Source organism: Rhinolophus sinicus, linkage group LG14 (assembly GCF_036562045.2).
Source record: "Rhinolophus sinicus isolate RSC01 linkage group LG14, ASM3656204v1, whole genome shotgun sequence".
Classification (NCBI taxonomy): Eukaryota; Metazoa; Chordata; class Mammalia; order Chiroptera; family Rhinolophidae; genus Rhinolophus; species Rhinolophus sinicus.
The window spans coordinates 15,111,698-15,138,066 of record NC_133763.1 but is presented as its reverse complement, the minus strand read 5'-3'; the positions used below and the strand labels follow the sequence as shown (position 1 = coordinate 15,138,066).

The window sequence follows — 26,369 nt, the reverse complement described above, 5'->3', positions numbered from 1 at the left end:
TTGGTGCTATTGGCATTGGCATTCTGTGGAAGTCTGTAGGCTATTTCATCACTGAAAAACATTCAATTTCAAAAATTTCAGAAACCAAGTTTTCACATAACCTCAGCTGTTTTACAATAGTTGCAAAGATAATACATTACCCATGTTGTAAAAAGTTAGAAATTACAATATGTTCCCAATAACCGAATTTGACATATTTATGAACTGTCAGTAGTCTCAACAGAAATTCAGAAACTATTACCAGAGATTTTCATTAAAATTTAAAGTCTATAAATAAAAAATAATGACATATTTTACTTTTTAAGATAGAAAAATGAGAAAAATATTTCTTATCACTTCTTTTTGATGAATTCTGCCTAAAGTCATCAATATTATTTTATTATGATATCCAAATAGTAGCAGTAAATTTCTTCCCCACTGTCTCTCTATGCTGTTATATTGCTTCCAACTATATTCTGAACTACTACATTTCTCAGGTTTAAACTTCTTTTGGGGGGGATACAAGACTACTTTATAATTAGTTGTACTATTACTACCTATAGATAATTTTTTAATTGAGGGATATCTGTACTGGATAGTATCATTTATATAAGTTATTTTTCTCCATCGACAGAGATGTTTGATTTTCACACTAGCCATAAAGCAGGAGATATGCTTGGCAAACGATTTTAGATTTTTGCTCCTTTGATATTATTAAAACAACAACAACAACAACAAACGCTTACTCATCTTATCTATCTATCTGTAGATATATTAAAACACAAATGATTCTGAAACTATTCAGAGAAATCATCCCCGAGTCCTGTTTCAGCTCTTAGAAAACAAATGGAAAACAAAAGTTTTTGAGTCCTTCTCTTATTTTAAGAACTGGTGTTTTAATATAGATCTTGATGACCCGATGCTATTATCTCAACGTGGTACCATTTTTTTGACCTTTGAAATTATTCATAAACCTCAAACATAGGCCTATGTTTTAAGCATGTCTTTGAAGTCTTGGACTAGATTCAATGTTTACAAGAAATCTCTCTCTGCATGGGTCATGCTGGTACCATACAACATGCTCAAACCAGAGAAAAATGTGATTATGTATCAACACATGTATGATTTATCCCAGTTCTTCGGGATAAAAGAACAATTTGACTCAGCAGTTTAGAAACTGCTGAAATATAGTCAAAATTTAATTTTTCTAGGTTGACTTTTTGCAAGTACCTCCTATAATGTTTCTTGGGAAAATGTAAGGCCCTTACAAAAAATTCAAGAGGTCATTTGGTCATTTCAACCATGTCAATAGAAGATACATTTTTCCTGTCTCTAATTCTCAATAATTCCAAGAGTTCTACTAAGGAGTGTGATAATGCAAATGGACCGAATCTCCAAGCCAGGCTTCCACAGAGAAAATCTGAGTCCTGCAAGTTCGATTAAGCTAGCTAATTTTCAGTCCAACAAGCTAATTTCCAGACAGACTCTTCTGATGTTTTCCCTCTGTTTGTAATTTGCATCATTAAATAGCTCAGTGTTTCAAAGCAGCCATGGTACTAAGGTCACAGGGCTTTGTGGTAAATAGCAACCACCTCGACTTTTTTTTTTTTTTTCTTTTTTAAGGAAGGAACAGAGAGCAGCTGATCCTGTTGTAGCATGGTTTTCTTTTTTTCTTAGTGGGAAGAGGCTGAAGCGTCTTGTGGATCACAGAAATTTTGCTTTGGTTCGGAGAACAGCTTTCCTCAGTGCCTTTGTGCTCTAGAAAGCAGCCCAGGATCACAGGTGGCCTTGATTATCAGGATTTTTTTTTAATGGTGTCCCCCTCCCTTTCCTAGAACAGCAGGACATCTCCCTGACATGAATATCTCATTTTAAGTGGCACTAGATTCAAAAATCTTAAAGGGATATCCAAAACTTAAATTAAAAAAAAAAAATCTATCATTGAACTTCAAACGGTAAAATTGGTTAACAAATATTACCGGCACTACAAAAGGCTTATATAGGCAGACACGTAGAGTTATGGCATCTTGTGGTCAATTTTCCCTACAAGGTTTTTAATGGACTTCTTCTAAAATAACGTGCCAAATACAGAGAAAGCAGGAAAATTCCTTTTTTACTCTTACTATACCTCTCCATAACAAAATAATTTCCCTTTGTCTCTCTTGGTCACAGGAATATGTACTTTGGGTCACTGACACCCTAGAGCACTGCTGCTACCCTACACGGTGACGTTGGTACTGGTATTAAAAAATCTTCAATCATATAACTCTAAGCCATTCATATTAATGTGCCTGAGTCAAATTACCCTTTCTATTCTGCAGGGGAAAGAAAGACCATAAAATGCTCTCTGAATCCATAAGGACGACCCCATTGGCACAGATGGGAATTTTGCTGTGAAGTGACAGCACTGCTTTCCTGAAACATGACCTAATGACTGCAAAGAGTTTCTTTAGAAACGCCATATTTTGTCATTGACCCATCTCTACCATATCACACATTTCTGAACCATTCTGTAGCATTGTTCCCAGGAAGCTAAAGATGGCTCAGAAGAAAAACTGTCATCTTTAACAAAGAAACGCAGTAGCTGTTTGTCGTAAGGGAAGGCCTAATTCAATTTGCAGTATCTCTGAGTTTCTATTTTGACTCGAGTTGTTTTCAGCACATTTTCTCCAAGTTACCAAAAGTTAGAAAGTATATTTTAAGAAATGCCACCATTTTTGCTATTTCCTGAGGATGACATGTTCGGGGATTTATTTCCATGAAAATGTAGACTGTGAGGATTTAGAAACACACAGTGTATAAGAATTCATTGTTTTAGGATATCACTAAAATGTAGGAAAGCTTTTCCCAAACAATAATGAGATCTTATGTTGTAAAGTATATATATGATCTTGCCCATGTCCTCTCGGTGACATTACTTTTTAACCGCAGTTCACTAATGCCAATCTATTTCGGGAAGGAGTACTGTTCATCCTCTCTGGTCCATCAAGCAGTTGGTTTCTGGATTAAACAGAATGTTCACCCCTTCACATCAGACTATCTCTCCCTCGGTAGAGTATGATCAACTTGTGGGCAGGGGTGGATTCCCATGCAGCACGAATATAATGTTTGACACATTTGCTGAACCAATCGCACATGGTTATATTTTATTTGTCTTTTCAGAACTGTGTCATAGCATCTCGTTACAATGTTTCAGCTGTTTTGAAAAGCTTTGATTTGTTGGGAGGAAAGCAGGAAACTATTCAAAGCCCCTCCAACAGAGACAAAATGCCAATAAGATCCATTAGTAGAGTGATTCTGAAGAAGCAACAGTAACCAAATGTTCATCTGTAGGCAGCGTATACAAGTGTGCAAGAGCAAACAGCTCTGTGCTCTTTTAATGGATGGATTCTCCCATGAATTTACTGTTCATCCTACTCAAAGGATGTTAGAAAAATGAGAGTTGATGTAGGTAGTATCTATCTTTACTTACCTACTTAGATCCCATGGAAAAATACAAAAAATACTTCAATAAAATACATAATGCAAGAAAGGTTCTTTTGAGTGTATTCCAATGTGTGCAAACATGACATATTTAATTAGTATTATATTCCATCTTTTAAAACATACTCAACATTTGAGATACGATAATTATCTTTCAACAGCTTAGAGCTGCTAACCTTCTCAAGTAACCATGATTGTTACTGGTCTGCAATGCAGGCCACAAACCATGGTCATACAGTCACAAAACTAGAACTGGAAACACTGTTGCCATAGCTCTCCATAGAACCCGGCTAAAGAACTGTGCACTTATCTTAAAAGTTCATGTGACTCAAAGCAGAACAAGCTAAACAGCTGCATTAAATAGATCATGAAATGACTTGTGGTAGGTAACAGATGTGTTACTAAGGGCCTTTGTTCCTCCATTGCACTTTGGTGGAAGAGAATCATCCGGATTTTAATTTTGTTCAAGAAAACTGGTCTTCAAAAAGCAATATTTTGGCCCCGACTCTATCGGGCTGCACAGAATTTTCAAAGCGGCACAATGTTGTAAAAAATGCCCTTTTAATCAGATTACCCTTGGCGAACGTCCCAAACTCAGGCTGAAGTGCAGTGCTTGTGGTTTCTGAACAGCTTACACTAAGCCTGCACCATGGAAATAATCTACTTTTAAAACCCAGGAAACAAATCGACTGCACTAAGGACATAAGTCGCTGTCATTAGGGAGTGATTAGGCTAAACATTTTTATACACTCTACTAGCCCACTTTCAAATTATATATCTCTGGCCGATAGGAAGAAAGGTATTTCAGGTGCGTGTTCGGCACAGCCATGCAAAAAAGTTAATAAATCTGAATATAACTGTACAAAGAAGAATTAAAAGAGCCCTTGTTTCAACTTTAACCTAATACCTAAATCAGGATGTTTTGAACCCAAAATGGGAGTTTAGTCACATAATACACACACAAAATATTTTTCTTTTTAGCATAGAATATTTTCGAGGCCCAACACATCACATGACCCTATTATTTATTTTAAGCTAACATGTTTCCTGTGTGGCATATTTAATATAAAAAATTCTGTGAGAACGAAGAGTAAGAAAATAGCATTTCTCTAATTTATCATTACACCATTCATCTTTCTTTAATAGAGAGGGTTAGTTTTGGGGATTTCGTGTCTCCTCATCACGTTATACTGTGGAAGATAACAGGAAGTTACAGTATGGTCCTAAATACACCTACCCCTTCTTGTCCCATAAGCCCTCCTCCTGCCTACGCCAACACACATACCCCAATAAAGTGCATTGGAAGTGGGAGACTTACAATCTCACACTATATTTGGTGTTAGTCTACCTGTTAAAATGTTTATCGTCACTAATGAAACTCTTAGCATTGAGTTTCTTGGTTTTAAAGTCACTTCAAGGTTGTTTTTTTGCTTTCTTTTCTTTTGGTTTCTAGTTTGCTTTGGAGAAATAAAAGTGGAAAATATCAAAATGCTAAAAACATGTGAAAAATGTAGAAAACATTGAAATTTTTATATTTTTTTAATGGAAGAAGCTGAATATATGTTCTCAGCCAGTGGATATGAGAGGTTTATTTTTTCCCCGTGAGACTGAAAAGGGATTGGGCTATTCTAGTGGCCCGAAGCTCTTGTTTGAGCAACGTTAGAGTCTTATTTGGGCCATTCTGCTGTTAGTTTCATTTCTAATTTATGAAACATTTCATTAATCCTCAATCTGTCAGCTTTTTCTTGACAACAATAGAGGCTGACAGACAAAAGATTAAAATGTATTAAATGCTCTACACTTTAGAAGTTTTTGAAACGTGGTGTTCATTTTAGTCCCCAATTCACCTAATTTTAAGCAAACTACACTGCTCCTAATTTCTTCAGAAAGCAAGTAGACAACACAACAAAACAATTTTTAAATACCAAAATCCACAACACTGACTCTAAACACAATAGACAGAAAAAAATAAAACAATACAAAAACAGCAATCCTTGAGCAGAATCGCTAGCATGCACATTAAAAAGCATCTCCTATCCCAAGTATTTCCAGCATATATTTGTGCGTGTGCGCTCTCCTTCCTCATCCTCAGCACTCCCCCACCCCCACTTTTCCAATCTCATAAATAATTCATGACCTGATAAATATGCAATTTCAAAAAGTGCAGACAAGGCAGCACTGCATTAAAAAAAAAAAAAAAAAAAAGAGCTTGTGCTTTTTCCACACAAGTCCTGCGCTGCTGCACTTTGCGGATGACACATTTTCTAGTATTCAGACACTGTATTGTATATATGATGGGAGTGTGACTGCATTTCTGGTCGGACACCTTGCTAGACATATTATGAACTGTTTGAAGAAGACTGTAATACATCAAATATAAACGTTTAAAGAAATTAAGTTAGCCGTGTTTTAGGGCTTGGCACTTTACCAGTGGAATTTTTAAATAAATGGTTCTAATGTTCACTCTAGCAGGTAAGAAGAGCAGAGACACACAGGTCTTGCACAGAGAATAATTCTCTAGTGCTGACACCCTAAAGGTTTCTCCTAAGCAAGAGTCATTTATTTGACATCCTAAGAACATTCTTCAGAGGCCAGTTGAATAAGATCAACGGTAAACTGTTCTGTCTGAGCTTTCAAACAGGTAAAACCACCCATCTGAAAGTCGGTATGTAGAGCAGAGTGGAGACCCTCCATTTCGTGGGCTAATTGTTTCATTGCCAGCCTGAAACAAAATGGAGGCGAGACCTTTGTAAAGCAGCTCAGGGCTGATATTTCAGAGGGAAATGTGTTCAGGGGGTAAAAATCTTCATTAAAGAACATTAGGTATCTAATCAGATAAATATTGCAGGTAAGGCAATAAACGCAGATAACGTATTTATATACCGAGAATAGAGATAATAGATAGGAATAAAGCGTTCATTGAAAAGAGAGCCATTCTAGTTTAGCAACAGTTAAGTTAAAAAAGAAAAAAAAAAAAAAAGAAACCTGATTTCACTCTGAAATGTAACCTTTCAAATGAACACTTAAATTGGAAAACACCATGGGTAAGAAATAGACCACAGCATTTAATTTGGACTGGCTAGTTGGAAGCCTATATTTACTGTACTATAATTTCAAATTTAATTAAGTCACACTGCTGACGCCAGTAGCATCAACACAGTAAAGATGATTAATTGCATGCGTAAATGAAATATAAACAGCCCTAAAAGTAACATTAATGCAGAACCTTGCACACAGAAATGGTATGATAGATTTAAGTGTAAGCACCTACCTGCGTCTTTGAGACACATGCCAGAATTGGGATGAGGGCCCTGCATTTGAATGTAATCACTGTACCAAAAATATAACCTTTTATGGGTCATTATTTTTCTAAGACATGTGTCCAACCTCTCCTTTTCCTCTCCTTCCATACCTCAACCCTCAACATGATTTGTTATCTTATGGAAGACTTTTCACACAATTTGCATTGTCATCTTATGGATTGGCTATCGGTACACAAACATGAGCTGACACACTGCAATGGTGGGACTGGGCTGTCACAACAAGGCAGCTGGACTGTTATATATTCCACTTTGCTTCCATTGTACTTCCATTCACAGCAGCAGTAGGACAAAGGGCCTGACAGAGCTAACCACGGATTGTCACCTTGATTTGTCCAGTCTAGCAGATATGCAGAAATGAATTATATTCTCCTTCTTATGAACACAACACAGAAGCAAATAAGCTTGCAAACAGCATCTTCCAAACCATATTATCTAAGAAACATCAAGCTTCTTCAGAGATACTACAAGCTGCCTCGCTCAGTAGGTGAGGAAAAGCAGAAAGATCCATCCGATTAGTGAAGACACAAAAAGGCTTTCCTCCAATAATATATTCTTGACATTGGAGCCTAAACTCTCTCTGATTGAGAGATATGTAATTTGTATTCTGCTTAGCTTTTGTTTTTGATGAATGCTATCACAATGCTTCAAAATGCAAACTTAAATCATATTTTTTCCCAAGAATGTGAAAACCTAGTAAATAAAGCTGCTGTTCTTTTAAGAAAAACTATATTAAATTGAAATATATTTTCTTAAAAATGATAAAATGAAGGACTTTACTCAATGTCTGTTATAATATACTTTTTGATAAACCCAAAGCCTGTCTTATTTAAAGTTTACCAAATATTAGAGCTCTAAGCCTGAAAGCACCAAAAATAGTTGGCTGCTAATGAGGAAATTCACTGGAAGATTTTTTTTTTTTTAATGCCAGTTGTTTAATTTACTACTTTATTGACAAGGTGTTTGTATGCCTTTGAGATCCAGGCAGTTTTAATAGCCACACATGGATAAATGAAACAGACAGGGTTGGTAATTTCTTTATGAAAAGATGCCGTCAAAACCAGGAAAAAAAGGGAAAACTGTTTTCTACCAGCTTGTTGACGAGATATAAAAGAATGTTTCTTCATGCAGCAGAGGAAAAAAAAAAAAAATGTTGCCTTCTTTAAAAAAAATCATGAAGATAAAGATCATTTCACACCCATACACATATGCACTTACAAATTCTTTCCATTTTCATAGACAATGCAGGGTGCTTGCTGATCTCTCAAAAAACATGTTTTTGTAAAACCAGAGCCTCATGTTGAAGAACTCTGGGGAAAACATAATGTAATCTACAGTTCGTTTTATTATTATTTTTTAATGCTGCCCACCTTGACAGTATGCGCAGAGTGCTTGGCTCTGAAGAAAAGCCTTGAGAAGCATTTCATTTGTTCTTTTCTATTTCTATTTTTCTTTTCTATTTTTAATTTATGAGACAGAGCTAATCTAAAGATGTACCATTTAAAAACCAAAATATTGCATTTTATATCTGAGCATATGATATTTAAAATACCCGCACTAAAACTGTGTTCCCTTCCAAAGACCTATTAATTTTGAATTTTAAATTGTACTAGTCTATTGTCTTCTGCTTAGACATATGGATTCTGTTCACACGGCAATACTTGGTACCTAGTGTTTAAATGGTGACTAGCACAAACCAACACGATACACGTAATAGACAGTCTGTATAAGAAGAACATAAAACCCGACCCCATACAGAAATGCAAATGTTACGTGATCAAAGGGCTGCACGTTCATAGTGAAGGATTTGGTCAAAATAAAACCTTCACTTTAGGAGGATGTATAAGAAAATCCTGCATGTATAAGACAATTTCAAACCTGTTTCAAATTTATTCAGGGAAGATCTAAATGTATCAAAATGGACTGCTTATTATTGTCCAAGGAAAAATTGTATCAATGTGTCTTTCCTCGGAATTCTATGCAGCCAACCAAAAGAGCTCTGCCACCCTGCACCGGAATGCCGCACAATCGGGGCTTGATGGTTACGGTGGGTGACAGAAAGGGGACATTGGAAGTGCGATTATGCAGTTTGCACGAGGAGATTTCAGCACATTTCAGCTTTGTCTAGTTATACTACGGAGTTGTGTTTTCTTTTTCTTTCTTTCTTTCTTTTCTTTTACGAGTTGTGCATGGCTTCTAATATTGAAATGCAACTTGTACGCTGTGACGACCATTTCCAGAGCCCTGTGCTTTTAAGACTTAGCATTATTTGACAGATTTTTCAAGTTGTTTTGCCATTTCAATCGGCTTTATACTTGTAAATAAAATTCACACATTAGAGCCTTCATGTACATGGTCTTCTTTGAAAAAGATGGAATTCCACTTTATCCCTTCATTTTAATCATAAGTTCAGAGAACATAATACAGAGCACCAAGGCTCTATCCCAATTGATAGTAGAAATACATGCCCAGTTTAGGGCTTTTGTGGGGGGAAAAAAATGCCATCTTAAGAACTACCTGGTTTCCTCAAAGCTTGTCTTTTATGTTTTAAAAATATAACACGCACATGTTTCTTTAACATTGAGCGTGTTGTATTACATGTGATTCTGGAATTTGGAGTTATTTGCAATTATTTTATAATAAGTACAATTAGATCTCTGCATAAAAGGTGGAAGAACATTCTGTAGTCATTAAAGAGGGGAAAATGCCAAGGTTGAAAATTTAAAGGTTTAAAATAAACCCATGCAACCAGGTATCCTTTTTAAATCAGTAATTATGTTTAAGAAAAAAAAAATGATTTAAAGCATTTCATGGAAGACACAATTGAAACATTTGGAAACATGAGATTTTGTCCCCCCAAATTTTAATTGTTCATCCCCTCACCCCATTATATTTCCACCCCATGCCAGAATGTCCTTTAGGTTAAAAGGGGTGGGGGGTAAGGTGGAGAAGGGCAGCAAATCACTGTTTGGCACTGCCCTAAACTTTCATTACATTTAAGAGCAAGGCAAGCCACACAACTCTGTACCCTGATATATTGTTGAGTGGGCCGTCTAAGGTTCTATTTTCCACGTAGGGTCAAGACTGCTGACATGGGATTAATCAGCTACTCCTCCTAAACCATGAATCAGAACAATTGCTGTCAGTTTCATATGGTACAACTGCCTGGAAATAGAAGAGTTGGAAAGTGAGAGAACATACCAGGAATGCAGAAAAGAAAACGGTAGTGGAAAATAACTCCAGTTTGGCTATTTGTGATTCGGTATAGTAACCAAATTAAAATGACAAAATATATGTTCAACCAAGTGATTTTGGAATATCTTTTCCCACCTTTTTTTCCCCACACGGAGATCTTGTTCATATATCAATTGTGACATTTTATAAAAACTTCACACCCATTTACTTTCTTTTGGTAGGCACCATTTATGTTCAAGGCCACATTTAAACATGTCTGTTGACCCAGGGTTAAATTCAACGAAGCCTGTGCAAAATGCATGCAGCTCTTCTGTATACATATTGCAAAGCCAACATTGTATTTAACCTCTCCTTGAATGTTTGCATTACAGAATTGGAAAATACTAGGTGCAAATGCCCGCATAAAGGGGAACTGAAATCCTTCACTATTAGAGAGGAGTGTGACAAGCTTCTTTTTATACTAGGATCCGCTAACATTAAAACGGCCTTGCTCCTAAATAAGATTGCTTCTGTTATTAACAATGATATGAAAATGAACACTTACTGATCACACGTTTGGAAAAATAACTATGTATTGCTTTAGAAATGATATTCATCAAAACCAAGAATTATTTTTCTTGGGAATAAAGTAGCACATACAAAAGCTTTTTCTATTTGTTTGCAGTAGAATTGAATATTTTTGGAAAAGTAAGTGTTAAGACTATATGATATAATATGTGACCAGGCTACATGGGCAAGGGTGATTAAGAATCATGCCATAAAAATAAAATAATATTTTATTAGAGAATAGAAAAATGTAGAAGATTTTTCAAAGTGAAAACTTATTTTCAATTATTGAACAATATTATTTGATAACAATTTTAAGTCAGAGTGCTCAAGAAAATAGTTTTGCTACGACTGAAAGAGGAAACAGATGTTTTTATGATGGTAGATTTTTAAAGTTAAAAGAATTTATTATTCAAAATGTTAAGAACAAAAATTAGATACAAATATAATAATGTGCAGAGTGATTTATAAATGTATTTATTTACTATTTATCCTGAGCTCTGCTTTTATATAACTAATTGAAAGTAATAAACTTATTTTGTTGTTTCATGATGCTACCACAAGATACAATATAAATATATTCAAATTGGCAATAAATACTGCAAAAATTATAAATTTATAAACTAAATCCATTCAACATATACTCGAAGTGTATTTTTATCTTAACCACAAACACGGTACAGGCATATGGGCAATTAGAGGTTTGTTATTATTAAAACACACAGCAGAATTATGTTAAATGAAATGGAATTGTTCCAAAAGGAAGATATGTAAAATAAAAACTATATATTTTATTTTGGTATGCAATGGTAAATGTTTATTTTATACCACAAAAATTCTATAGTCATTTTAAATGCAATATTTAGTGTCTCTATACTAAAGTTCTCAAGAAGATCGAATCACTGAAGGAAGAAATTGAAGAACCTATAACCATTTGTCACAAGGGTTTATTCTTCTATGAAAGAATTTGCCTATAACTTTAAGACATTACTAGGAAACAAACATATAGCTATTATCATGACCTCTTTAAGTTTAGAACAGCACTTAAAGTGTTTTTGTAAATATAAATGTTTACTTGATTAAATAGTATGGGGATTGAAATTAAAAGTATTATATTGTTTCAATGAAAAATATTTTTGTTTGATTTAAAAAGAAATATAAAAATATGTGAATATAAATCGGCCATGAAAAAATACTTACAAGAAGCACTGCTTTTGGAAATATTAGCTGATTTATTTTTATCTAAATGGAATAAAAGACAAATGCATTTTATAACTGATGAAATATTTTATTATAAAAATAATTGGTTATAGTGTAATTCAAAATGACTGTTTAACAGTACTCAGACAATGATTTATAAGATGTTTGATAAAATATCTGCCAAGTTTTCAAATTGAACAAGGCAATCTAAATAATTGGTAGAGGCTATTTAGAATGATTTTAATCTTTTTTCCTGTTTTTATTAATTTTTATATGAATAAAAACATAACAGAAATATTTCCAAAGAATTTCACAAATGTACCTAGGTTCTATATGTATTTGTTTAACATTTCCAGGATTTATTCAAATTTGGAGCATTTTTATTTCAAAGGAAAATTCATAGTATCAATGTAATTGCCCCAATGCTTGAATGTGAAAGCATTATATGAAGGGATTTAGACAACAAATGATATTCTAATCCTTTTTTTTTGAGAATGAGAATATTCTGCTTTTCCAGAATCAAATTACATGTGTGATATATATTTTTAAATGATTTGATAAAGGTGTTCAGAGATGAAAACACGTGCCAAGAATCTCAGAGTAAAATCAGAGTAACTGAGAACAAATAATGAACAGGTTTAAGGCTTAGTATTATACCTGAAGATAATTTCTGCAAAACAAAACCAACCTGCCTCAGAAATGCAGAAGTGCTCACAAAGAGTGCAGGGAGGGAGGAGGCAGGGGGAGAGGGAAGAGAGGGTCTTGATAACCTTCAGTAAATCAACCAATTCACTGATGTGACTCCCACCATTCGCCCCAGAAAGATTTGCACTGAGAAAGGCTAGACACCTAGATCAAAGCCACACTCAGCCTCTGGACTCTTCCCAACTTGTCCTCAATTATAGATGACCTTTAGGCAAAGAAGGAAAAAGAAATATTTCCTTATCCGTAAATGGAACAAAATCAGTATTTTAAAATTGCTGAGTACACATGCACAACTGAATTCCAGACCATTTTTACTTGCCTTTTCTCCACCTACATTTCATTTGCTTTCTGCATACAGTTTGGGAAAAGCATTTAAAGTTATTATGGTTACCTATAAAGACTATAATCAATACTTAATATGCTTTAAAAATCCCATTTTAATCCATGTAAAAGAATTAAGAAGCATGTATGAGAACAATTTATAAAACAGATTTTTTTCTCTAAAAAATGAAATTGATGTGAAACCTTGATTTCCTCTAATGTAAATATCAAAATATTTACTAATCACGTTAAAAAGGTTGCCAATCATATTGAAACCCAAAATACTATTATCTCTACTTGAGACCAAATTCCTTCAACTATTTGATCACCAAATATATGGATAATATCTCAAAATTAGAAAGCTGTAGAATATAGTTTGAAGGAGGGAGAATTCTGCTGGCTGCCAAAGAATTTAAATATATATATACCTGAAAAGTACTTTGGTAATATTAAAATTGCCTTTAGATTTCTGTATTTTTTAAATTTTGTAACAAGAATGAAAAAAATATTTTGTTAAATGCTGCCCTAAAAATCCACATGAAAGAAACAGAACGACCACATATAACATAATAATATTACTATCAAAGGAAGAATTTGTAGGTAGCAATATACACCCTCTAGGTAGTATTTGGTCCATAAAATTTTTCTTATAATTAGGAATTTACTTTCAGAGACTCTAAATCACACAAATTATCTAGTCTCTACTCAAATCATTATTGGAACCTGTTAAGAATAATTTTTTAAAGGTTTTATGTCATTAAAAAACATTTATGTCTTTCTTGCCTTGTACCAGAAGTAACGCTTTGAAAGTTTTCAGAGTCCTTTTTGTTCAAAGAAAAACTTCTTTGTAACTATTTTTCTTTATTTAGCCCATTGTGTAAAATCTAAAAAACAGGAAAAATGTATAATAAGAAAATAAATAATCTGTAATCCTAACAACCATAGTCAATTACTGGAAATACTTGAGAATATTTCCCTCCCGTCTTTTTTTTCTATGACTTTGCTTTATATAACAATTTTTATTATAAATTTTACATAATTTGGTATTCTGAAATTTTTGTCCCAAAGTATGTTATTAGAATTTTCCCACATCCCAGCAAGCCCTTTGTAAACAAAATTTTAAAAAATATATGATAATCATATGAAAATGTTAGCTAAATCATTTTTTAGGAAACAAGGAAGGAAATTTATTATTTGAATGATATTATGGTGAATACTTTTGTGAAGGTAATCATTACCGAGTTCTTTTTTTTCCCTTTCACTTTTATAATTTAGAATTCTGTCAGTTATTTAAAACAAAAGATAAAAATAAAAAACACTGAGTTATAGTGAAAATGTTTATCAGATAAATAGCTCAGCTTTAACAACACATCTTGCCAAAAAGCTTGCAAAGCATTTCTCCTCAACTGGGGCATGTGAGAAAGGGCCGTAACAAGGAAAACCGAGATTTGCCAGAGCCAAAGCTTACAGAAAGGAGAATCTGCAGGTTTAAAAAGGTAAAGCTTTAATCTTACATTTTTTCGGAGTAAACCACAGACGTGCAGTCTAACTATTTGCAAATGTCATTTAGAAAAGGACACAGAGCTATGAATTCCATATTCGTTTCAGACAACCTTGTTGTTTGGTATGCTGCGATGATATTTGTGCATCTGTGAAGTTTGCACATTTACCTTAAAATGTTGTATCGAGAATCAAAGTTACAGGAACTGCTAAATGAAATAATGAGGAAAATGTGCAATGAGGTGTATAAACAAGGTGCCCATTTCAGAATAATTAAGAATGTTACAGGTAACAAAGAAGTCTCCTTTTTTTTGCCTATGTTCTCACTATAAAAAAATTTCCCCAAAGAAAGCAATGGTACCATTTATGACAATAGGGTTTGGGAGGTGTTTAAGAGCATATTACTGAAAAACCAACAAAATCCTGTCTTTATTAGATAACATCTGGGACATCTTTTTCTCCTCTTTCCTGAACATCCTAATTAACTGAAATGACCTGATGCTTACAAATAGAGAGGAATATCTTGAAATAAATATAATGATCAATTTCAGAATCTCATTGACTTTTTAATTTAATTGAACAGCTATTTTGCTTACTTGATCATCTTAGTTTGGGGAACGTAGTGTGTGTGTGTGTGTGTGTGTGTGTGTGTGTATGCATCTACATGTGTTGTGTTTGAGAGAGGGAATGATGGGTAGGAAAGCTTCATGCCTAAGGAGAAGTAGAAATGATCACAGATGCAGAAAGTATTTAAAACAATGCACGCAGGCATCTCTGAAGCCTTGATTACAAGTGTCAAATATTTCTCACATGTTTCAACTATAAAATCATCCTGGATCTATTACTTGAGAGAGCCAAAATACATGGTACTTGCATGTTAAAAATCTAAATGGGGTATTAATTCTGTTTGATTTATCCATGCTTGTAAAGGGGAACAGAGTTGATTTAAGTGATTCTGTAAAACTGAAAATGTCCTAAGACGTTTCCTCTCAGTTGTTTTGTTGGCTTATTTTAATATGAAAAAAATAATAATCTAATCTCTGCTTGTAAGAAGATTATGTAATGTATTAATTTATTGAAAATTAGGATACACTTAATATCATGTGAGTTCCAGACGTGCAAAGCAGAGAAGGAATTATGAGCCCAAACACACATGGAGGGTCTAAGCTTAACTATTTTATTGTAACCCTCATTTTGCAAAGTAACGAAAGTGCTCATTCTTCAGCTAATGAAAAAAGTAATAGTTTCTATTTGTTTCCCCAGCAAAGCATCAAATTGAAGCATGAACACTACCAAATTTGAAGGAAAGTGAAAACTAAAGATGTTCTTGCCTGTTTTCCTTGGGGGTGTAGAGTTTTTTCCAATTATTTTGTACCAGGAAGTTAAATTTTATTTTATGAGTCATTTAATTACCTTCTATACCTCTTGGATTTAGAACATTTCAAGGAATGTTTTCACTTTCCCTTTTCCACCCCATAGCTCACATATGACATAAAATAAAAATTTTTGAAATGTTAGTATTTTCATATGAGGCTTATTCCCTGAGCATCTAATCTTTGTCTTTCTAAGAAAATATATGTGTGAATTAAAAATTCATATCTTAGTCTAGTAAACTATATTCAGTGCTTTTAAAACACTTATTAAATACCCTTTTTTCACTTTGTTACTTCCTTCTAAGATGCTACAAGCAATTCCACTGGCAGATATCATTCGTGTACCATATATTATTTCCTAATTTGGAATACCAAAATTATATAACATGTATGAGGTTTGAGTATAAAGTAATGAGATCAATCTAACAAACAAACCCAAACTGACATTTTCAAATAAGTCTTTTCATTCAGGGGCATTGCCTCAAGATTCTGTATTTATTCAAATTGTGTGGCCATTCTTTTCTTTAAAATTATGCTCTGATGGACATCCTGTTTACAAATCTGTAATGAGATCAAATTATTGCGTATTGAGAGGATTTGTAATATCATTCACTGCCGATACTGGTGAGCACAAAGGTGATCTAGCTTGCTTCACATAAAGAGAAAGAAAAGAAGAGGAAGAAAAAGAAGAAAAGACAGACTGTAAGAGTCTGGGTGATGTAATAACGTGACCAGTCTCCTTGTGTGATTCATGAACACATTTAAAAGACAATTCTAAAAGATGAGTTTCAAAAGTAGTTTTGACCAAAAATAGTAGTTTTGGTGAATTAGATGGGCTCCAAGATGGCTCATTTGAAGGACAATACTCATTTGGAAATATGAATACTAATTTGCTACTTTCAAATATATATACTCATTTCTTTATGGCAACACTTAATGGCAATTACTTTCCCTGCATGTATATCTTGAAAGAGAAAAAACATTCTGAGTAGTGCAGTTAGAAACTGGGTCAACAGTATATGCTGTAGCTTGGGTCCCACCCAATTGACTATTATCTCCCAGGTTTGCAATTTATAAATATAGCCTTCGCACTTGGCACCAACTCATTGGGTTTTGCTTTCAGAGTCCTTGATTTAGTTATTTCTCCCATTAGTAACACAGGAAAGTCAGTCTTACTACCATGTTTCCCTGAAAATAAGACCTAGCCAGACTATCAGCTCTAATGTATCTTTTGGAGCAAAAATTAATATAAGACCTGGTATTATATTATATTATATTATATTATATTATATTAACCCGGTCTTACAGTAAAATAAGAACCAGTATTTATTATATTATATTATATTATATTATATTATATTATATCATATCATATTATATTATATTGACCCTGTCTTACAGTAAAATAATACCTGGTATTATATTATATTATATAAGACCCAGCCTTATATTATAGGAAAATATAGTAAAAAACAATTTCTGGTGAGTGTGTCTAAAAGATTTTCACTCAGTTTTATTTTTACACGTCTATTTATTGCAGAAATACAATTATGAAAATTTAAATGTAATCATTATAAGTCACATGGTTGATTTTTACCTATGAATAATCTCTGACTTAGGGGTTAAAATCAAGTCAGAATAAAAACTAACGTAAAGGGCATACTCTAATTTCAACTGTAAAATAAAATCACTCTAAGATGTGATAGTTTATTTACTCTCACCCTCATTTGCAGGAAAAAGCGTTGTTCAACTATCATTTAATGTTGGGAGAAATTGTGGTGTTTTTTTTTTAATCACAAAAGTCTGGAACATGAAAGAATTAATATATTTAGATTAGCTGGGACAGAGGAGGAAAAAAAACCCAAACTTAGAAATATGAAATCTATCAAGATATAATTATGAACATTTTATCTACTGACTTACTTAAATTAGTTAAATAACTACAGATTATATAGGACACTGTCCAGGGAGTGATCAAATCCATTAATATATCCCCATGGGCCAATTTCTTAAATGTAGGTTTGGGTATTTTGAACGGTAAATATGTGGAACATTTAAATCCCTCTTTTTAATTCCCTCTTGCTTTATTTTACTTAAACAGAGGAGTCTACAAATTTCATTTGAGGATAACCTTTATAAATGTGCTGTGAAAATTCTTCATAACTTATTAATATATTGTCTTACCTCCTAACCATTAAGGTTTAAAAGTCAACTTCAAGAACCACTTCTACTATATCTAGCATTTTCTGAACATTTCAGGCAAAGGTTCCTTTCCCTCTTTCAGATTTCCTATATATTTCTTATACATAATACACTAATATTATCAGAAAAAGTTATAAAAATATGGTTGATCAAGAGGTTATTTTCAGAGCAAGAAGGGAGTTAGAAATAATTCTACCTAATTCCATATTCTGTAATGAGGAAACCAAGACCTAGAAGCAGAGGGTGACTTGTGCAAGGTCACTTAGCTTATTGGTATCAGGAAAGTGTGAAAAACTTTTCCAACCCTTACGTTTTAGGACACATCACCCTATTCCATGGATAGTAGAATAAAAATATAATCTATTTTTCTTGATTTTTTGGTACTTAGCTGATCCAATGCTGTTTATTATCTGAAGAGATTTGGAACTGTTTTTTTTTGTTTTGTTTTGTTTTTCCAATCATGCAAAGATACAGTTTTCTCAAGGGAATAAAACAGAAGTCAAGACTAAAATAGGTAAAGCTTTTTAGAAGTCAACCTAAAATAGGTCAGTTCCAAACTGGAGCGGATTAGAAATTTTTCCAAAGCAGCTAGTGTCCCCTCACTATCAGTAGTGATGGAGGCAGAAACAATTATGTCTCTGAAGCCCCTGTCAGCACTGTAGCAATGCCAGTGAGGGACTAGGGGGCACAGTGATAGAAGGGTGGCAAGCTGCTACAAGGATGTCCAAGGCAGGGAATCTTTTAAGGAAACCACTGGGCTTTTCAGGGTAGTTATTGTATTCTTCCTAATTTGGAATTCTGTTTATGCTGCAAACATTAGCATATATTTTCCTTAATGAATGCTTTTCAGCTGAAAGATAGTGAGAGATATACTATGTGAATCTTTTTTAATATTAGTTCATTAAATTAAAACTGTTCTGACTTGCAATGAGGCCTTTTCCTTTTGGTGTTTTGCTCAGGTTTGCAGATAATGTTCATGGCAATACACGTGTACCCTGGAAAGATGGTCTTTTTAATCAAAGTCATTTAGTGTTAGCACTCTAGTGTAATAATTTGAGAGTTTTTCTGTCAGGTGGTATACATGTTAACATAAAAATTTGGCTATTTCATAATGTGAATCCACGCATTTAGTTGAAACAATTTTCTCCCCTCGAGCTTAGCGACCCTACTTGCCAAATATATATCTCATTTTTCAAAATACAAGTGTTAAGTTATGCTGTTTCCCCCATTTTCTTATAAATGATTGGGGGGAGGGAAAGTCTTTTAAAATTCCTCTACGCAAAACCAAAGGGAAAACATCACCACATTCTTAATGATTGTTTTTACTAAATCGCTCTCAAATTTGCTGCTTTAGAAACATCATGCTCCAATAATAGAAAACACTCCACTCATGCTTTGGACTTCATTACTCTGCATCCCCATCACAGGAACAATAGAATAAAATGATTCTGCAAGGTTAGGGAACTGAAACCCATTCAACCACTGTTCCCAAGGAATATTTGGATAACCAAGGCTTGATGCAAAAATATTTGTTACTAGCCGTTATGACAAGCTGGGGACATTCCATGATCTTATTAGTATCTAGTCATTCACAGTTTGCTTTTCTTGTATCAAAACATGCACACAGATAATAGGAATAAATTGTTTATTTCCCATGTTACTAGGCAATTATAAATATTTCAGCAAAAGGGTTATACTATGCCAAGGTTAGAATCTAATAGAATAATTCAAGATGCAAATGCCTTGTCTTGTAAGCTAATGCCAGTGTTCCCAAATAGTCCTCATTTGATTGGCTTCTAGAGAAACGACTTGAAACAGAATGAAGTATGCAATAGCTTTTAAAAAGCTGCTAGCTTATCACTTATCACCTCTTTAGGATCTCCTTTATTTTTCCTTCCTTGGACAGTATTCATAGGAAATCATGTTGTACACTGCACACAGCTATTACCAGCTGGGAACTACTCATTTCAATTGTAGAATATTTTACACACAAAAAAACTCAAAGAGTTACCAATTTACTTGTTTATCTTACCACTTTTATTACATAATGTTTTAGAGAACTCTGCCTAATTTAGTTACCGTTGTAGGCAATTTTTCCACTGTTGTTTTTCATAATTTATTTAATGATTTGCAATAGCAAATATATAGAGATTCATTAACGGGTTATATAGTCTCTGACAAAAGAAAAATGTAGTTACAGAATCATGGACCTAATATGGGCTTGAGGATTTACCAAAGCCAACCATCTCGCTCTATAACCAAAGAAAATGTGCCAGTTAAATAAAACAGTTTGGCCTGAATTTAAGTAAATCTTTGGCAATAGAGCCAAGGCCAGCAACAAGCACACATAACACATTGGTTGGTGTGGTGGTGCTTTTCATACCACTTTTACGTATCATTTTCTTTCTGGAACTTTTTCTTTTTTCAGGAAGAGGGATGAGAAGAGGCCATTTATGAAATCTACCTACCCCTTTTGCATTTGACTGTGTCACTCATAATCCTATATCTCTATGGAAACGCTCAACTCTTTTATATCCTACAATCATTGCTTTCATTCTCTACCCTTTTAATGTCACTTTCTTTATGTTCATTCCATTTTACAGAAGATAAAAAGGATTGTTAAAATGATGTGGTTCTCTTCAAGATGTTCAGGGATATACAAGAAGGATTTAAGATATTTCAAAACAGGAAAATTCCTTCAACTTCTAAGATAGGCAGCAGATAGTGAGGACAGGGCATCCTTCTCAGCAGTCACTGGGATTTACCTATAGGAAGAAAATCAAGCGTAGAGTTTTCCAGAAGGCCTGGGCTATCCTATGATTAAACTTCAAAATCTTTATCTATTAAAAAGAGTTTTGTGCCATTTTGACAGAAAGGAGTCATAAGAGATATAGAGAAAAGCAGACCCTCCTCTTGGGCAGCAGTTGAAGGAAACAAAATCGAGGACCCGTACAGTTGTCCTAAATCATAAATGTAAGACGGATGGACAGAAACAAAGAGTACATGTGTATCCGTTTGGTATTCAATGTGGTATAAATTAATAACTAACATTCACTTAGTTTAGTTGGGTTTCTTTCGTGCGTGTGTGTGTATGGTGGCAGTGAATATCTCATGTGGTATCATTAAATTTACAAAAGTTCAGAGCTTTTCCAAGAAAGAGCACTTTTTATTTCTTTCCAAAATACTATTCTGAAATGAAGGAGGCAAATATTTCACTTATTGTGTAATCATCCAAATAAGGAACAATCCAGTTAGCTGATGAAGGTTGTTCAGTTCAATACTGGTCGGTCCAGATGAGAGTACAACCTTCTGGAACACATCCTTTAAGGAGAAGGCAGTCCAAAATTTAAAACATTAATTAAAATATTGCAGCCTTTGAGATTCACATTTTGTGCATTTAATATGGTTTCTTTGTTTCTTTAGCATAATACTTTTGTCTGGGTATATCAGAATATGTAATATACATACATGTGTATGTGTGTGTGTATATATATATAATTTACAAACACAATTGTTTATTGAAATAATAAGATGCAAGAGCTAAAACTTTATAGAATTCCCCCCTCCCCCACCCCCCATAAAATATTCTAGACTAAAGGCACAAATATCAAATAGGCTCCTAAGGAAATCTCAGAAAATGAGCATGAGGCCCACTGTATTTAACATGTCCCTTTGGAGTGGCAAAAAAATATTACAGTAAGGTTATTTCTTCATTTTCAAAGACATACAAGGGTTGGAATACTTAATCTGTAATGTACAATAAAACAAAATGGCAATTTTCCAAGAGCTGTGAGACTGCAACTAATTAGCACATTAATTTATATAAATAAAATTCTCTTTGCTCTTCCCCAGTGTTCTGCCTGAGAAATGCAACAAGATGAATGAACATGACAGATTGAAGTAAAATTTACAGGCTTAAAAAAATAATGATGGATATCAACCGCAAGAAGAAAGCAGAAAAAACCACAGTATGTGGAGATTAAGCAACATACTTCTAAAGAATGACTGGGTCAAAGAAAAAAATAAGACTGAGAGATCAAAATATACATAGAAACAAATGAGGATAAAAATACATCCTACCAAAATTTTTGGGATGCAGTGAAAGCAGTTTTAAGAGGGAAATTTATATCATTACAGGCCTATCTCAAGAAGAAAAATCCTAGATAAATAACCTCATATTATACATTAAAGAACTAGAAAAAGAAGAACAAATGAAACCCAACATCAGCAGAAGAAAGGAAATAATAAAAATCAAAGCAGAACTAAATGAAATAGGGAACAATAAAACAATAGAAAAATTAATGTGACAAAGTGCTGGTTCTTTGAAAAGATTAATAAAATTGACAAACCCTTGGCTGGACTCACTGAGACAAAAAGAGAAAAGACACTAATAAAATCAGAAATGAAAGAGGGGAAGTTATCACGGATGCCACAGAAATACAAAGGATCATCCAAGAATACTATGAAGGACTATATGCCACCAAATTCAATAACCTAGAAGAAATGGACAAGTTCTTAGAAACATATAGCCTTCCTATGCTGAATAACAAAGAACTGGAAAATCTAAATAGACTAATCACCAGTAAGGAAATTGAATCAGTCATCCGAAACCTTTCCAAAAGCAAAAGTCCGGGACCAGATGGCTTCACTAGTGAGTTCTACCAAACCTTCAAAGAAGATCTAATACCTGTCCTCCTCAAATTCTTCCCAAAAAACTGGACAAGAGACAGTAGTCCCTAACTCATTTTATGAGGCCAACATTACCCTGATACCAAAACCAGGTAAGGATAACACAAAAAAAGAAAACTACAGACCAATATCTCTGATGCAAAAATCCTAAACATAATTCTAGAAAATCAAATGCACAAATGCATTTTTAAAAGTATTCATCATGACCAAATGGGGTTTATCCCAGAGGCACAAGGATGGTTCAACATATACAAATCCATCGATGTGATACATCACATAAACACAATGAAGGACAAAAATCATATGATTTTATCAATTGATGCAGAAAAAGCATTTGACAAGATACAACATCCATTTATGATTAAAACACTTAAAAAATTAAGTATAGAAGGAAAATACCTTAACATAATAAAGTCCGTATATGACAAACCCATCATATATATGTGATGCTATATATAGAAAACCCTAAGGACTCCACCAAAAAGCTGTTAGAAACAATCAACGAATACAATAAAGTTGCCAGCTACAAAATCAATGTACAAAAGTCCATTGCATTCCTATATGCTAACAATGAAATCTCAGATAAAGAAATAAAAAAACAATTCCTTCTGCAATTGCAGCAAAAAGAATAAAATACCTAGGAATAAACTTAACCAAGGATGTGAAAGACCTATATGCTGAAAACTATAAGACATTTTTAAAAGAAATTGAAGAAGACACAAAGAAATGGAAAGACATTCCGTGCTCATGGATTGGAAGAATCAACATAGTTAAAATGGCCAAATTACCCAAAGCAATATACAGATTTAATGCAATCACATCAAAATCCCAATGGTATTTTTAAAAGAAATAGAACAAAAAATCATCAGATTTGTATGGAACCAGAAGAGACCCCAAATAGCCAAAGCAATCCTAAGAAAAAAGAACAATACTGGAGGTATCACACTCCCTGACTTTAGCTTGTACTACAGGGCTACAATAATCAAAACAGCATGGTATTGGTAGCAAAACAGACACACAGACCAATGGAATAGAATTGAGGACCCAGATATAAACCCACATAAATATGGACAGATAATTTTTGACAAAGAAGCCAAAAACATACAATGGAGAAAAGACAGACTCTTTAATAAATGGTGCTGGGAGAATTGGATAGCCACGTGCAAAAGAATGAAACTGGACTGCTATCTGTCACCATGTACCAAAATTAATTCAAAATGGATCAAAGACCTAAGCATAAGACCTGAAACAATAAACTGCATAGAAGAAAACATAGGTACTAAACTTATGGACCTTGGATTCAAAGAGCATTTTATGAATTTGACTCCAAAGGCAATGGAAGTAAAAGCTAAAGTAAACGAATGGGACTACATGAAACTTAAAATCTTCTGCACAGCAAAATAAACCATTGACAAAATAAAGAGGCAACCAACTGAATGGCAGAAGATTTTTGCAAACAACTCCTCTGATAAGGGGCTAATATCCAAAATACACAAGGAACTCATACAACTCAATTGAAAAACGGGCAGAGGGTCTGAAGAGACATTTCTCCAAAGAGGATATACAAATGGCAAATAGAAATAGGAAAAAATGCTCAACATCACTAATTATCAGAGAAATGCATATAAAAACCACAATGAGATGTCACCTCAACCCAGTCAGAATGGCTATCATCAACAAGGCAAATAGTAACAAGTGTTGGGGAAGTTGTGGAGAAAAAGGAACCCTCATACACTGTTGGTGGGAATGCAGACTGGTGCAGCCGTTATGGAAGGCAGTGTGGAGGTTCCTCAAAAAACTATGAACAGAATTACCATATGACCCAGCAATCCCTCTCCTGGGTATCTACCCCAAAAATCTGACGACATTTACCCATAAAGAGATGTGTGCTCCAATGTTCATTGTAGTTTTATTTTCAGTGGCCAAGACATGGAAACAACCAAAATGTCCTTCAGTAGATGAATGGACAAATAATTTGTGGTATATATACACCATGGAATACTATTCAGCAATAAGAAAAGATGAAATAGTACCATTTGTGACAACATGGATGGATCTTGAGATTATAATGCAAAGCGAAATAAGTCAGACAGAAAAAGTAGAGAACCATGTGATTTCACTGATATGTGGTATATAAAACTGAAAACAACAAAAGAACATGACAAATAAATGAAGGAACAAAAACTCATAGACATAGACAATAGTTTAGGGGTTACCAGAGGGTAAGAGGGTCGGAGGTCTCTAGAAGAGGGTAAACGGGGTTTAATATATGGTGATGGAAAGAGAACTGACTCTGGGTGGTGACCACAACTATGAGATATAGATAATGTATTGCAGAATTGTACACCTGAAATCTATGTCACTTTACTAACAATTGTCACACCAATAAAATTTAATTTAAAATAAATGCAGAAATAATCCCTTGATCTTATTCTAAATTTCCTGACCCTCCTTCATCAGTGCCGTTTTTCTCAGAGCCCCTAAAAGCACACTTCTTATTCTGCCAGACTTAAATTCTAAAGACAAGTTCACAAAGAAGAGTACACCCATCCCTTTACTCCTGGAGTTGGCTTCCTGGGTAAAAGAGCCAAGATCACAACTCAAGAGAATTACTATCATTTATTCTTAGGGTTGAATAGAAAAGCAAGACCTTAATTTCTAGGAAATGTTTCATTTAATTTATGTTTTATTATAATTATGCTATGCTAAAAATAAATTTAATGTAGTAAGTGTTTTCAGGTAAGTGTGTGTGCGTGTGTGTGTTCTTATTTTTAAAAACATACATACATATACATATGTCTGGCTATTACCCCTTTGGTGGAATAGAGTCTATAGAAACATAAGTAGTAACCCTGCTTATAACCCATTACAAAGTAGTAAACTTACTTTTATGAAAAATAGAATAAAACAAAAAAGTAAAAATGCATTTCATATAGTAAAGATAAGTACTGTTTTGTGAGACACATTTATGTTATGTGTATCTATCTGTCTGTATATATTGTGATATATATTTCTTATTGCATGCTCATTAAAGGGAAGCTCTTCCAATAATGCAGTATATAAAGAGTGTAGAAAAAAAAAAGCCTACTAAGAAATGCAAATCTGCATGCATACGTTCAATAAATATCTATCACTAGCACAAAAGTGAACAAGACAAAGTCTGTGGAATCATAACACTTACATTATAGTGGAAAATCAAAAAATAAACAAGTAAACAAAGTATGTATGTGATATAATATGTAGTGATACGTACCACGAAGAAACAAAATGAAGGTAAGAGGATTAGAGAATGAAACCAGGGGTTGGATGGGGGCCATTGTAACGCAACTGTTAAAGGAAGCTCACTGAGGAGATGACGTGATCGAGAACCTGACTGTGTGAAGAGCATTTCAGCTAAGGCCACAACAAGTGCCGCGTCTCTGAGGTAGGAACGAGATTAGCGCAGATGGAGGAATTACAATGGCGTCAGTATGACTAGACAGGAGTGACTAAGGCGAGGAGTGGTTCAAATGACACAGAGAGAAGGACAGGACGGAGCTACCAGTTATGTGGGAACTTGTTAGCTTCGCAAAGAAAGCTGGGCTTCATCCTAAGTGTGACGATGAAGCCGCATGGAGAACTGTGTTAAGATTTTAATTTCTAAAAGAGCTCTCCAGGTACTATGTGAAGAATAGATTATTATGAAAGAGAGAGAGCGAGAGAAAGAAGTATGAAGCCAATAGAAGTATAGGAAAAACAAGATGACTCTATTTTGGTGTAGGATGGTAATGATGGAGGAATGAGAAATGGTTCTAGTTAGGACACGTTTTGCCCAACGGGACTTGCTGACAGAATAAGTGATGAGTATGAAGGAGAG

General features: G+C 34.0%; 1 protein-coding gene and 1 long non-coding RNA gene across 2 annotated transcripts in view; one reads left to right on the top strand and one right to left on the bottom strand.

The window, feature by feature from the left end:
• The window catches only part of LOC141568583 (uncharacterized), a 375,458-nt gene that overhangs the window by 59,612 nt on the left and 289,477 nt on the right, over positions 1–26,369 (bottom strand). The window lies entirely within an intron of this gene.
• Positions 14,135–24,933, top strand: LOC141568603 (uncharacterized). Its single transcript, XR_012491771.1, has 2 exons — positions 14,135–14,245; positions 21,677–24,933. It is a non-coding gene; the product is annotated as an uncharacterized LOC141568603 (long non-coding RNA).